Source organism: Rutidosis leptorrhynchoides, chromosome 11, assembly GCF_046630445.1.
Source record: "Rutidosis leptorrhynchoides isolate AG116_Rl617_1_P2 chromosome 11, CSIRO_AGI_Rlap_v1, whole genome shotgun sequence".
NCBI classification, from domain to species: domain Eukaryota; kingdom Viridiplantae; phylum Streptophyta; class Magnoliopsida; order Asterales; family Asteraceae; genus Rutidosis; species Rutidosis leptorrhynchoides.
Genome location: NC_092343.1, coordinates 29,190,542 through 29,202,993, shown reverse-complemented (window position 1 = coordinate 29,202,993; position 12,452 = coordinate 29,190,542). Strand labels below are relative to the sequence as shown.

Genomic DNA, 12,452 nt, shown 5'->3' with positions numbered 1-12,452 from the left:
GAAGGTTTTTCGTTATACTTTTGCAACATGTAGCAACTTTTATTATCTGCAATGTGTAACTTTTTTTTCTTCGAAATAATGATAAAGTTGAGCAACAAGCTCGCTAATAAAAAGATTCTTGCAGGTGATTCATGTGTACTGCTCTTAAATGTGTAGTTTGTAAGCACACAGACAATGAAAGATTACAAGACCTACAAGTTCGATATTCTGTATTTGAATACATATTTTATTGCATCATTACCCCTACATACTAATAGTCCCCTACATACTAATAGTCACCCGGAAGTTTGTCGTTCTCTTCCCTAAATCCCTTCAAACGACATCTCATTACCTTCTGAAACCGCTCTTTCCTTCCAGCACCTTCACCATCTCCTCTCGCACAAAAAAAAGGGTCGTCGCCTTCTTCACTTCTTCCCCAAATCAATCAATCCCTTTCCAAACAATTATAGATCGAGTTACACGGCGACTTCAGAAACAAAGGATAAACCAAGGCTTGAATCAAATTGAAGCTCCCTCTTGAATTAAAGTTTTTGCATCATCCCTGCTGTAACATTTAAAGTATGATTTATATTATTAGTTCCTTAATTTTAATTATTATTATTATTATTATTATTTTATTAGTTTTAATTAGGGTTTGATTATCTATCTCATTAGTTTAACCTACCAGATTCAATTACACAGATACAATCTTCTTCTTCTAAAAATACAAGAGCTCCCCTCAACGGTATGGTTTATGGCGAATTTCGGTTCTTTCGAATTTTTATGAGATTTTGAAGGTTTGCTTACCTTCTTTAGTCATCGTTGACTGAAGCTTAGTTTCAGTAATCGATTAATCCGTAGGTATATTCTTTCAGTACATTTGTTAATTCTTTGTGTTCTAACTATTTATATGTTAGTTTTTCATGTTTATCTGATTTTGTGATGTTGTTGTTTTAGGTGAGTTATCTGCATTTCGATTATCACTTTTGTAAAGGTATTTACTTTTTTCTTCATTCCATGTCTATTAATTTTATCAGTTTTTTTTCCCAGTTTAATGTTTGAATTTTTTTACTTATATCTGCTGTTCTTGATGGGCTGTCATTATACTATTATGCATTTGATTTCCTATGGTTATTAATTTTCGTAATATAGTGTTAGTTTTGATTAGTATAATGTCTGTAAAATAGGAAACTGTAGTGGTAGATGAATCATGTGATGCGTTTGGCGTGGGATCTATATTCCCCTCTTCGATGTCGCAACCAGTCTCCAGTGACCGGTTTGTAAGCTCAGTTGGTCATACATATGGCTTACCTGACTTTGGAGTTAATAGAATAGATGAAATACTGAAAGTTGTTAACAATGTGCAAACTATCGATATTACATCTGCTCACATAAACTCTTCATCTGTTGCTACGCGTTTCGCAGAAGAGTCTGATGTACTCATACCTGGTAATATTCTGTTTTTTTTTTTTTTTTCCTTTTCAAAATGTCATTTATGATGTTATTTTTATTTTATTTAAATTGATGTTCTTTACATTGGATTGTACAGATGTTATTGAAGATGTTCAGATTAACCATATGCTTTACTCCAACGGTTAAACAGATGGAGAAGGTATACTGTAAAAAAATCACCCACACTTCTCGATTCTTAATGCTCCCTACTCTAATGAAACCCTGGTCTTATGCGATCATTTTAAAATTTACGCACAATCTAGAGTGATCGATTCTTCTTATGAAACTCTACTTTGTCTTTTTTTCTACAATTTCGTGGGAGAAGCAGATTTGATTCTATGGTGTATTACGATAAAGCGTCTGTTTTGCTGAATTATCGGTGAGTATATGTTGTTTTCTTTCTTCCCATTTCCTCGATTTCGGAATGGTTACTGCATATATTTCTATTTTGTTTGCTATGTTTAATTATCCTCACTCAGCTACTGTAAGGTATTATTTCTCTATTTTCTATAGGTTAGTTATTAATTTCAAACTTATTATGGTATGTTCGTTTTGATTTTCAAAATTTCTGCTCATGTATGTTTTAATCAGTTGCTGGGGATTTATATGTTATCTGATTTATGGTTTTTTATTGCTGGCTGTTTAACTCGAGTCTTTATGGTCCTGTATTTTGGTATGAAGAGCGGTTAACATCAAGTTCTAAATCTCTGAATTATCAACTTTAACAATTTCATATATAATGGATACATTGACACACATCCACTGTCACAACGACTTATTAGTATTATGCTTTTGTAAGGTTCTCTTTGTATTTTCCTATGGTGTTTTTTGTTTTTGTGTGTAGTTGCTGGTCTTTCATCTTCGATGTGTCATTCAAGCAGTAGACATTGTCATTCCAGTTTGGCAAATTCTTTATCGGAATTGCCTATGAATGAAGGTATATTGCACGTTTCTTTAAAGAGGTTTTCTTTGTTAGTAACATTTTGTTGTATATGGTTTTGAAAACTGTTTTAACATGGGGATTGGAGTTTTGTATGTATGTATCTATTACCTTTTTGTTGGAACTGGTAGATTTACTTTCCTACACATGTGTTCTGTTTTGTTATTCCCTTTTTGTACATAGACTGATTTTTTAAAGGTGATGTTCGTATGTTGTATATGTTTTATATGCTTGACTGTTCTATGTCTCTGTTTATATGTATTTTTATGTTTTGTTGTGCAGATGTGACACATTTTTACCAAGACATAGGTGACTGCAATTGTTCTTGCCGTTACTATGGTGCTTTGTTTTGGTATGAAGAACGCCTTTGGTCATTTTCATTAGGGCTTCGCTATCATCATTGCTGTGAAGGGGGCGTGTAGACTTTCCTAGAGAAAAAGAACCTCTTTAGGCGATTATAGAGTTGTTGAATACTAGGATCTATATGGAGAACATACATGCCTACAATCAAATGTTCAGCATGGCGTAGAGGCAGTTTCATAATTTTCATTTTAAAAAAGTTGAAGGTTTTTCCGTTTCATAAAAAACAACGTTTATAATTTATAAAATGATTATTTCATTTTTGTGAACCTCATTTGTTTAATTTTTCTATTTTCTTATCTGTTTAATTTCATTTTACTATTAACAGAAGTAGGTGTTGATGTTGTAGCACACGCGATTCTTCTTGCTTCGTTTACCGGAGGGCCTCGCTATATGTACATTCATTACTTGTACGCCCTCTCTATTTTCGAGCCCATGGAAATTCTCGGTTCTTTATAACGTTCACCAGCAATGTTAAATGGCATGAGGTCAGAAGATATATCAGTAATCATTCTAATTTGACTCCAATGGGTCGAACAGACATTGTGCTTTCAACTTAAAGTAAAGAAATTTATATCGTGAAGGAGGAAGAACCCTATGGTCCCGTCAAAGCAGGTACATATCTAAATCTGTACGTTTTGCTTATGTCTTATTAATAATCATTATGTTGACTATTGGTAGTTATAATTTGTATGCCATCATTAGTCATGGTTGGTGCTGATTACTTTTTACATGTAAGTTGATTCTGTGTGTGTTGCTTTAGGTTACTGGACTTAGAAAGATTTTGTTAGGTTTATGAGTCTTCTGTCAGATTTGCTAGCATCGACATACTTTTAGTGTAATGGGATCTCTTTGTAATTGTCTGCTTTCTATAGTGAAATTGGTTATTGATTTTACTGGATTGGTAGTTTGAATTTACTGCAATAATCCTGCAATTTAGTTTATAAAGCTAGAGACTCAACTGTACCTGTACTGATATATGTATAGTCAATATATTAAAGTTATTTTCCATTCATTTTTATGATATCCTTGGTATTATCATTATTTTCCGTTCATTTTTATGTATCATTGATATTATCTGATAGTTGTTATTGATTATTAAACTATCAGAGAATATGCTATGCTTCCATGTATAATATCAGTTTATGACCATATTGTACTAACTACATATACCATGCAACTATAAAAAATTTTAGTATATAAGGGTTAATAAGTAATATGTTTGCTTTCCTTACACTAATAATATATGGTTTAAGAAAAAGGCTATTAAGTTGATTACTACGACGTTTTATAGAAAACGACAATGGTTTTAACTCGGTACGACAAATTTTTCTATGCAATAGATCCATTTTGACATGAAAACTACTGGCTCTGAAAGTGAAATTGTAACCACTAACTGAAAGTCTAGACTTATTGCTCATTTAGATAACACGAAAGAATGTAACACCTTCATTTTTGCAGCTAAGGAAGCATCCGCATGAAGAAAAAGAAGAATAGCAAGTCATAACCAGGAACATGACTCTTTTGTCACCAACTACCTATATCGGATATAATCAAACCACAAAGACAATTTGTAAATGTACTTATAACTTTGATGCTAGCTAGAATTCAATCAGTGATGTATCCATTTTGGTAATATGACTATATAAATATTATTAGCCAACATCGCATTGTGCTTACACCAACACAGAGACCGTCACCAAGCCGCAGCAACGCGCGGCCCGACCTTACTCTAGTTTAATTTAATTACGTTCATATTGCAAGTTACTAACAAAATTCCGCAAATTTGCGGGTACTAAACTAGTAACATAATAGTATTAGGAAGGGAAATCAAGAACGTGTCAAGTACCTTTTATATGACGGCCACGATTTGTATCATTTATTTATTTTAATTTTATTAATAGATTAAAATAGAGACTTCATTATTCATAACTAACCAAGTCACATTATAAATTGGTTTAGAAGAAATTTCGTAGTTACATTACATTACATCAAAGTTGTAGAAATCGGTTCTCGGGGAGTTCTCGGCAGGGTCTCCAAAATGAGAACTCGGAGAACTCGGGGAGAACTCGGGGAGTTATCGGCGGTTGACTTTCGTTGACTTTCGAGATTTTATCGAGTTTTTTCGAGATTTGACCGATTTTACCGAGATTTGACCGATTTTTCCGAGATTTGACCGATTTTTTGGAGATTTGACCGATTTTTGGTCGTTGATCGATTTTTTGACCGATTTCAAAACGAGTTCTCGCCAGGAATGAAATTCCGAGTTCTCGCCGAGTTCTCCCGATTTTTGCAACCATGCATTACATATTTACATAAATTAAAGAAATTATCTACCTTTGCCATAAGAATAGCCATTTCCATATTTAGTGATTGATTGACGAGTAACTCATAGTCGGGGCTGTCTCAGTGATTTACAATCCCCTGTGTAAAAAACGTTAAACTTTTTAACACAATTTGATGTTTTCCATTCACATTTATTCATAGTCATAGCCCTTACCACAAATATCATCAACTCATAATATATAACGATAAAAAGTTACTGAGCCCATTAGCTCAATGTATAAATGAATTATTGTATAAACATTTCAAAATTTTGCGTCCTATAAAATCAAGGGCACTGTACGATTGCACATGTTGCACGTGTTCCAAAAACGCTTCTGCTCATAGTTGCATGGTTTGTAACAGAAGCTTGACAACCGTGTCTCGTTCCATATTCGACTGAGTATTAAAAAAACATAGCACTTCAGGAAAATAGCAATGGGATAATTTTGGGTGAAGATTAAACAAAAAATGAAACAAAATCAATTTAGTTTGGAGGTTAGGTTAAGCTTGGAACACAAGTTTATTTAGAGAACAATGAGTTAATTATTTATTTACTTGAAGACCAAGTTAATTTGGGAACAAGTTTTTAGGCCAAGTTAATTTGGGAATAATAATAAATTCTATCTATTCTATATATAATCAATCGCAATCTCCATAATTTGATCATCTCGACTCTATCCACGCAATTACGACGACTTTTTTTTTCCCGGTGGTAAGCAAAATCTATACCCGAATTCAAAAGTAGTATATTAAAAAATTATTTCAGTGATTTCGTTTGAAAATCTAGAGCTAGCTAGGTTTTGTAAGTGGTTAATCGAGGGTTTCTGTTACGATGTCGATGGTAACGGCGGGTGTTAGAGAAAGAATTAGGGATAAACATTATATAGATAAAATAGGGCAAACGAAAGTAAAAAGATATAGGCGTGGTAAAGCTCCTGAGTGGGCAGATAATAGCGGCGATGAAGAAGGAAGAATCGATAATATACAAATTAGAATGTGGTCGAGATCATCAGCTTGTTTAGAAAAAGCGTTGTTGTTTCCTAGTAGTAGGGATAGGAATGATGATGATGATGATGGTAATAATATTGTGAAAGGTGATGATGATGATCCTAGGTTGCAGAGGTTAACCAAGTATAAGTTAAGGGATGATGATGATGATGATGATGATGATGATGATGATGATGATGATAAGGGAGATGAGGTAAGAAGAGCTGATCATCATCGAAGATTTAGGCAGGCGACAGAGATTATTAATTCGACTGAAGAAGAAGAAGAAGAAGAAGAAGAAGAAAAGCGGTTGGATTTTATTGAGGATTATGATGATGATGATGATGATGATGATGCAGTTGATGAAAGGAGGAAGAAAATCAAGGAAACGTTTCTGCAGAGGGAGCAAGATGAAGAAGCAAAAAAGAAGATGATAATGGAAGGAGAGGATGAAGAGGAGGAAGATGAATCATCATCTGAGTATGAAACGGATGATGATGATGATTCGGAAGAAGAACAGATACAGATGATGGGGATAGCAGAAGCGATGGTGAAGCCGGTTTGGGTACCAAATACGGAATGGCATACTATTCTTGAACGGAACAAGATTCAAGCTGCTGAAGCACGGGCGAGTGAAAAAGTGGAGAAACGGAAGATGGAAACGAAGGAGATGCTTATTAAGGAAATACGTAAAGATATGGAGATTCATAAAAATATTGTTTCTGATGACGTGGTGGAAACAGATGATGATGATGATGATGAGTTGAATGAAGCGGAGGAGTATGAGGCGTGGAAGGCTCGTGAGAAGGCGAGGAATAAACGAGATAGAGAGAATCGTGGTGATGCAATGGAACGAGAGGAGGATAATGAGAGAGTTACTGATGAAGAGTGGGAGAGGAATAATCCGAAGCCTGCCGGTGCACCGAAAGGGAAAAGGAGAAGGAGGTATCTGAAGAAGTATTATCATAAGGGTGCTTTCTTTCAGGATGATGATGATACGTATGGAATTTTTAGACGCGATTTCTCAGCACCAACTGGAGAGGATAAGATGATCGATAAGATGATTTTACCAAAGGTTATGCAAGTCAAACACTTTGGTCGAAGTTGAATGACAAAATGGACTCACCTTGTTAATGAAGATACTACTACGACTCACTACTACTCGAATAACCACCACCCATGGACGACATACAACCACGATACAACACTTTGGTGGTCAAACTACACCACCACCAAAATGGCGCGAGTATTATGTGTAGCGACCCGACCAAATCATCATTGACGGCGCCGTCTACTTAGGTCCCGTTACGTGGTCATAAGTCTTTAAAACAACGTTTGACCCAAAAGATATGTCGCATTCATTTCAAATGTAAAGGTTGTTCAAGTTTACAAGAATAGTTCCACCACAAGTTACGATACAAAGTTTTAAGTACAAATGAAACTTATGCGACACAATTTAAAAGTATCCAAAAGACGCTCCATGTATGCATATATACTCGACATCCAATGCAAGTATCAAAATAATGAGCGGAAGCATGTATCATGTATCGTTCAAGGACCTGAGAAAAACATAGAAATCTGTCAACGAAAACGTTGGTGAAATCATAGGTTTAAGTAAGTAAGTACAAGTGAACCACAAGATTTGCATCAATGAAATAATAGTAATACATTCCAAAAGTTTGTTTCACGAGCACCCAATTATCAATGCTTAACATTTCCTTCCATTGAACCCCATCACTTAGTGCTAGAACATACACTGTTTCTCGAAAATATATTTCATTCGTAAACGGTAGCGAACCGTTTGAATGAGGGTTTGTCAAACCCATATGGATCCATACAACATAAGTTCTCGCTTACACCCGGCAAGTGTAACTAATGATAATCGAATTGAGGATTTTGTTCTAAACTCGTATGTAGAATGTTTGTTTTCCCGTTCTTGTGTTCACTTAGTTCAAAAGAATCGTTTATGTTTTCTCATCCCAAATATAAGTTCAAAAAGAGTAAAAGTGGGACTATGATCTCACCTTGAGTACAAGAGTTAATAAAGTACTTCAACAAGTAGACGCGTGCAAAGACGAAGCTAGTCTTGACCTAAACATATAGGTTGTATCAATAACGGTAAACACGATAGGTCAAAGATGTTCAATTAGTCCTATGGCTCGTTACGACTCGATTAATATAGCATGTGAATCAATTTGTCAAGTTTCATGCACGATACAAGTAGTTAAGTATGTTAGGACGATTGTATAATCGTTTGGTTAAGTTTGACTAAAAGTCAAACTTGGTCAAAGTCAAAGTCAACGGGGTCGGATCGGGTGTCCGACAATTTTCTCATGATGAGAAATCATTTATGAGCAGAATGGCCAAGTTTCATGTTAATCGGAGTTACGGTTAAGCGGGAAACATTTTGTGAAAGGAAAAATAAAAACTAAAATGAGCTGGGCATATGCGCGGCGCGCAAAGGGTTGCGCGGCGCGCACCCAAGTGTAAATCCTGGTCAGAACTTAACCACGAAGGCAAACATCTGGGATTTCAAATTCTGCGCGGCGCGCGGGCATATGCGCGGCGCGCAATACCTGGGAAACATGCAGTTTGCAGAAAAAGACCAAGTCACGAACCAAAACTCAAATTAACCTATTTTATGAACCGAAAACATCCAAAATGCATACTATATATCGTTGGGAAGGTAATTTGACAAGGAAAACAACTAAACACATTTCATCAAGCAATTCATCACTAACAACAACCAAAACCGCATCTAATGCTTAACATTAACCGCATACAAGTTCATAAATGCAATTCAATGATTCGGGCAACCAATTTACATGAATGATATGCCGTTTCGAAGGTAATCAAGCATACAATCCAACTAGACACTTACCAATAATAATCCATGGTATTCAATGCATCAAAAGTCCATTTCAAGTTCATCAAACCCTAACCCAAATTCACCAAAATCAATAATCAAGTTCATGAAGTTTTCTAAGGCAACCTACACATCAAATTGAAGCTAGTGATGCTAGTAACACAATTAAAACATCAACTTTTAACATCTAACAACATATGATCATCCAAAATTCAAGAACAACACACCAAAATTCAAGTTCATGCTAGTTACACTAAAACAACGAGATCGAGCATATAAATCATATATTCATGTTAGACTTGAGCCATAGTCACTAATTAACACTTTTATAAGTTAAAAACATCAAGAACACAAAATCTAGTGATTTTAGAAAATTACCCAAATGAGATGAAGTTGGTACCAAAATGAAGAGGATGAAGAGAGGATCACGAATATGTAATTTATTTGGTTGCTAGCTCCCTAATCCGGATTTAGATGATGAATGAATGAGAAAGGAAATTGGGTGTGTTCTTGCTAGAGAGAAAGAGAGAGAGATAGGGAGATGGAAATGAATGGGTGAAAGGGGTTTGACCCTTTGACCTAGTCAAGGGTTTGATCCCTTGTCAAGTTTAGTCCCTCAACTTTCGTTCGGGTGCGGGAATTACCTAAACGAGATAATTTAAAACGCGTATCAACGGGAGATGTTATAAACATATAACGGACTTTATATTAGTATAACGGAAAAATAAATGGAAAAAGGCGGGATGTTACATTACCTACTCCTTAAAAGAAATTTCGTCCCGAAATTTAAGTAGGCGTAGTAGTCGTTGTTTCTCCCTCGAGATCTTGCGTTTCTGAATTCACGAATAGATGAGGATACTTCCTTTGCATTTGATCTTGTCTTTCCCAAGTAAACTCGGGTCCCCTTTTGGCGTTCCAACGGACTTTAACAATCGGGATTCGGCTTTGTTTCAATGTCTTGACGGAGGTATCCACAATTTCAACCGGTTCTTCCACAAAATGAAGCTTGTCATCAATAGTAAGTTCCTCAAGAGGGATGACGATATCGGGTTCGGCAAGACACTTTTTCAAGTTAGATACATGGAAGGTAGGATGAACGGAGTTCAATTGAGGCGGAAGATCTAAACGATAAGCAACGGTTCCAATACGCTCCAAGATTTCGAAAGGACCAATATACCGCGGATTTAGCTTCCCGCGTTTCCCAAAACGGATTACACCCTTCCAAGGTGCGACTTTTAACATTACTCGGTCACCGACTTGAAATTCAAGATCGTTGCGTCGTTTGTCGGTATAGCTCTTTTGACGACTTCGGGCCGTCCTAAGCCTATCTCGGATTTGAACGATTTTCTCGGTGGTTTCGTGAATGAGTTCGGGTCCGGTGATTTGCACGTCGCCTACCTCGGCCCAACAAAGAGGTGAACGACATTTGCGGCCATATAGCGCTTCAAAAGGTGCGGCTTTAATACTCGCGTGATAACTATTGTTGTAAGAGAACTCGGCGAGAGGTAAGTGCTTGTCCCAAGCTTTTCCGAAATCAACCACGCAAGCTCGTAACATGTCCTCTAAGGTTTGAATTGTACGTTCGCTTTGTCCATCGGTTTGAGGATGATATGCGGTGCTCATGTCTAAACGCGTTCCCAACGCTTCTTGCAATGTACGCCAAAATCTAGAAACGAAACGGCCATCTCGGTCGGAGATAATCGATAAAGGTATACCGTGTCGGGCTACGATCTCCTTAATGTAAAGTTGTGCAAGTTTCTCCATTTTGTCCGTTTCTTTCATGGCAAGGAAGTGTGCGGATTTGGTGAGACGGTCAACAATAACCCAAATGGTATCATAACCGCCCGTCGTTTTTGGTAGCTTGGTGATAAAATCCATCGTTATCCCTTCCCACTTCCATTGCGGGATCTCGGGTTGTCGAAGTAGTCCGGACGGTCTTTGGTGTTCGGCTTTGACTTTGGAACATGTCAAACACTTGGAAACATAAGTAGCTACGTCCCTTTTGATGTTCGGCCACCAATATAGTTGTTTAAGGTCGTGGTACATCTTATTGGCACCGGGGTGAATCGAGTATCGTGACTTATGGGCTTCATCTAAAATAAGGCTTCGTAGATCCCCATAACTAGGCACCCAAATTCTTCCGGCGAAATATCGGAGTCCGGTTTCTTTAACTTCGAATCGAGAGGTGAGGACGTTCAAGTATTCGAGAGAGATGTTTTCATCCTTGAGAGCCTCATCTTGGGCTACCCGAATTTGGCTATTAAGGTTGGTGTGAATGGTGATGTTTAAAGCTCGGACACGGAGAGGCACCACTCTTTCTTTTCGACTTAAGGCATCGGCTACTACATTTGCCTTCCCGGGATGGTAACGAAGCTCGCAATCGTAATTGTTCAAAGTTTCAATCCACCGTCGTTGTCTCATGTTTAGTTGCTTTTGATCGAAAATGTGTTGAAGGCTTTTGTGATCGGTGAAGATAGTACTCTTGGTTCCATAAAGATAGTGTCTCCACATTTTAAGTGCAAAGACAACGGCTCCGAGTTCAAGATCATGTGTCGTATAGTTTCGTTCATGAATTTTGAGTTGTCGAGAAGCATAAGCAATGACTTTCGTTCGTTGCATCAATACACACCCAAAACCATGTTTTGAGGCATCGCAATATACAACAAAGTCATCATTGCCTTCGGGAAGTGACAAGATAGGAGCGGTGGTTAGCTTCGTTTTCAAGATTTGGAATGCGGATTCATGTTCGGTCGCCCAAATGAATTTCTTTCCCTTGTGAGTCAATGCGGTTAGAGGACGTGCAACCAAAGAGAAATTTTCGATGAATCTACGATAGTACCCGGCGAGACCCAAAAATTGACGAATGTGAGTAGGAGTAGTAGGAGTCTCCCATTTGCTAATGGCTTCGATTTTCGATGGATCGACTTTAATACCTTGGTCACTTACAACATGACCAAGAAATTGAACTTCCTTTAACCAAAATTCACACTTGGAGAATTTGGCATAGAGTTGTTCTTGTCTTAAAAGTTCAAGCACAAGTCGGAGATGTTGTTCGTGCTCTTCTTCATTTTTAGAATAGATCAATATGTCATCGATGAACACAATAACGAATTTATCGAGATACGGTTTGCACACGCGGTTCATAAGATCCATGAACACCGCCGGTGCGTTAGTGAGACCAAATGGCATGACAAGGAATTCATAACTACCATAACGAGTTCGGAAAGCGGTTTTGGAGACATCTTCCCCCTTAACCCTCAATTGATGATAACCCGAGCGGAGATCGATTTTCGAATATACACAAGACCCTTGTAGTTGATCAAAGAGGTCATCGATGCGAGGAAGAGGATATCGGTTCTTAACCGTCAATTTATTTAGTTCGCGATAATCAATGCACATTCGTAGGGATCCGTCTTTCTTTTTAACAAAAAAAATCGGAGCGCCCCAAGGTGAATGGCTAGGTTGGATAAAACCACGATCAAGTAGTTCTTGGATTTGACTTTGCAATTCTTGCATTTCAGATGGAGCGAGTCTATATGGTGC

General features: G+C 37.1%; 1 long non-coding RNA gene and 1 pseudogene across 5 annotated transcripts; both read left to right on the top strand.

Moving 5' to 3' along the window:
* Positions 1-413: 413 nt before the first annotated feature.
* On the top strand, positions 414-4,389 carry LOC139876683 (uncharacterized). 5 transcript variants are annotated; one of them, XR_011768245.1, is made up of 9 exons: positions 414-558; positions 682-840; positions 937-973; positions 1,167-1,428; positions 1,529-1,810; positions 2,276-2,368; positions 2,654-2,937; positions 3,060-3,346; positions 4,193-4,389. It is a non-coding gene; the product is annotated as an uncharacterized lncRNA (long non-coding RNA). The 5 variants fall into 5 exon arrangements; XR_011768246.1 differs by having other exon boundaries at positions 1,529-1,591; positions 2,654-3,346; XR_011768243.1 differs by having other exon boundaries at positions 2,654-3,346.
* A 1,499-nt stretch (positions 4,390-5,888) lies between these two features.
* LOC139874421 (uncharacterized) overlaps positions 5,889-12,452 on the top strand; it is a 29,623-nt pseudogene continuing 23,059 nt past the window's right edge.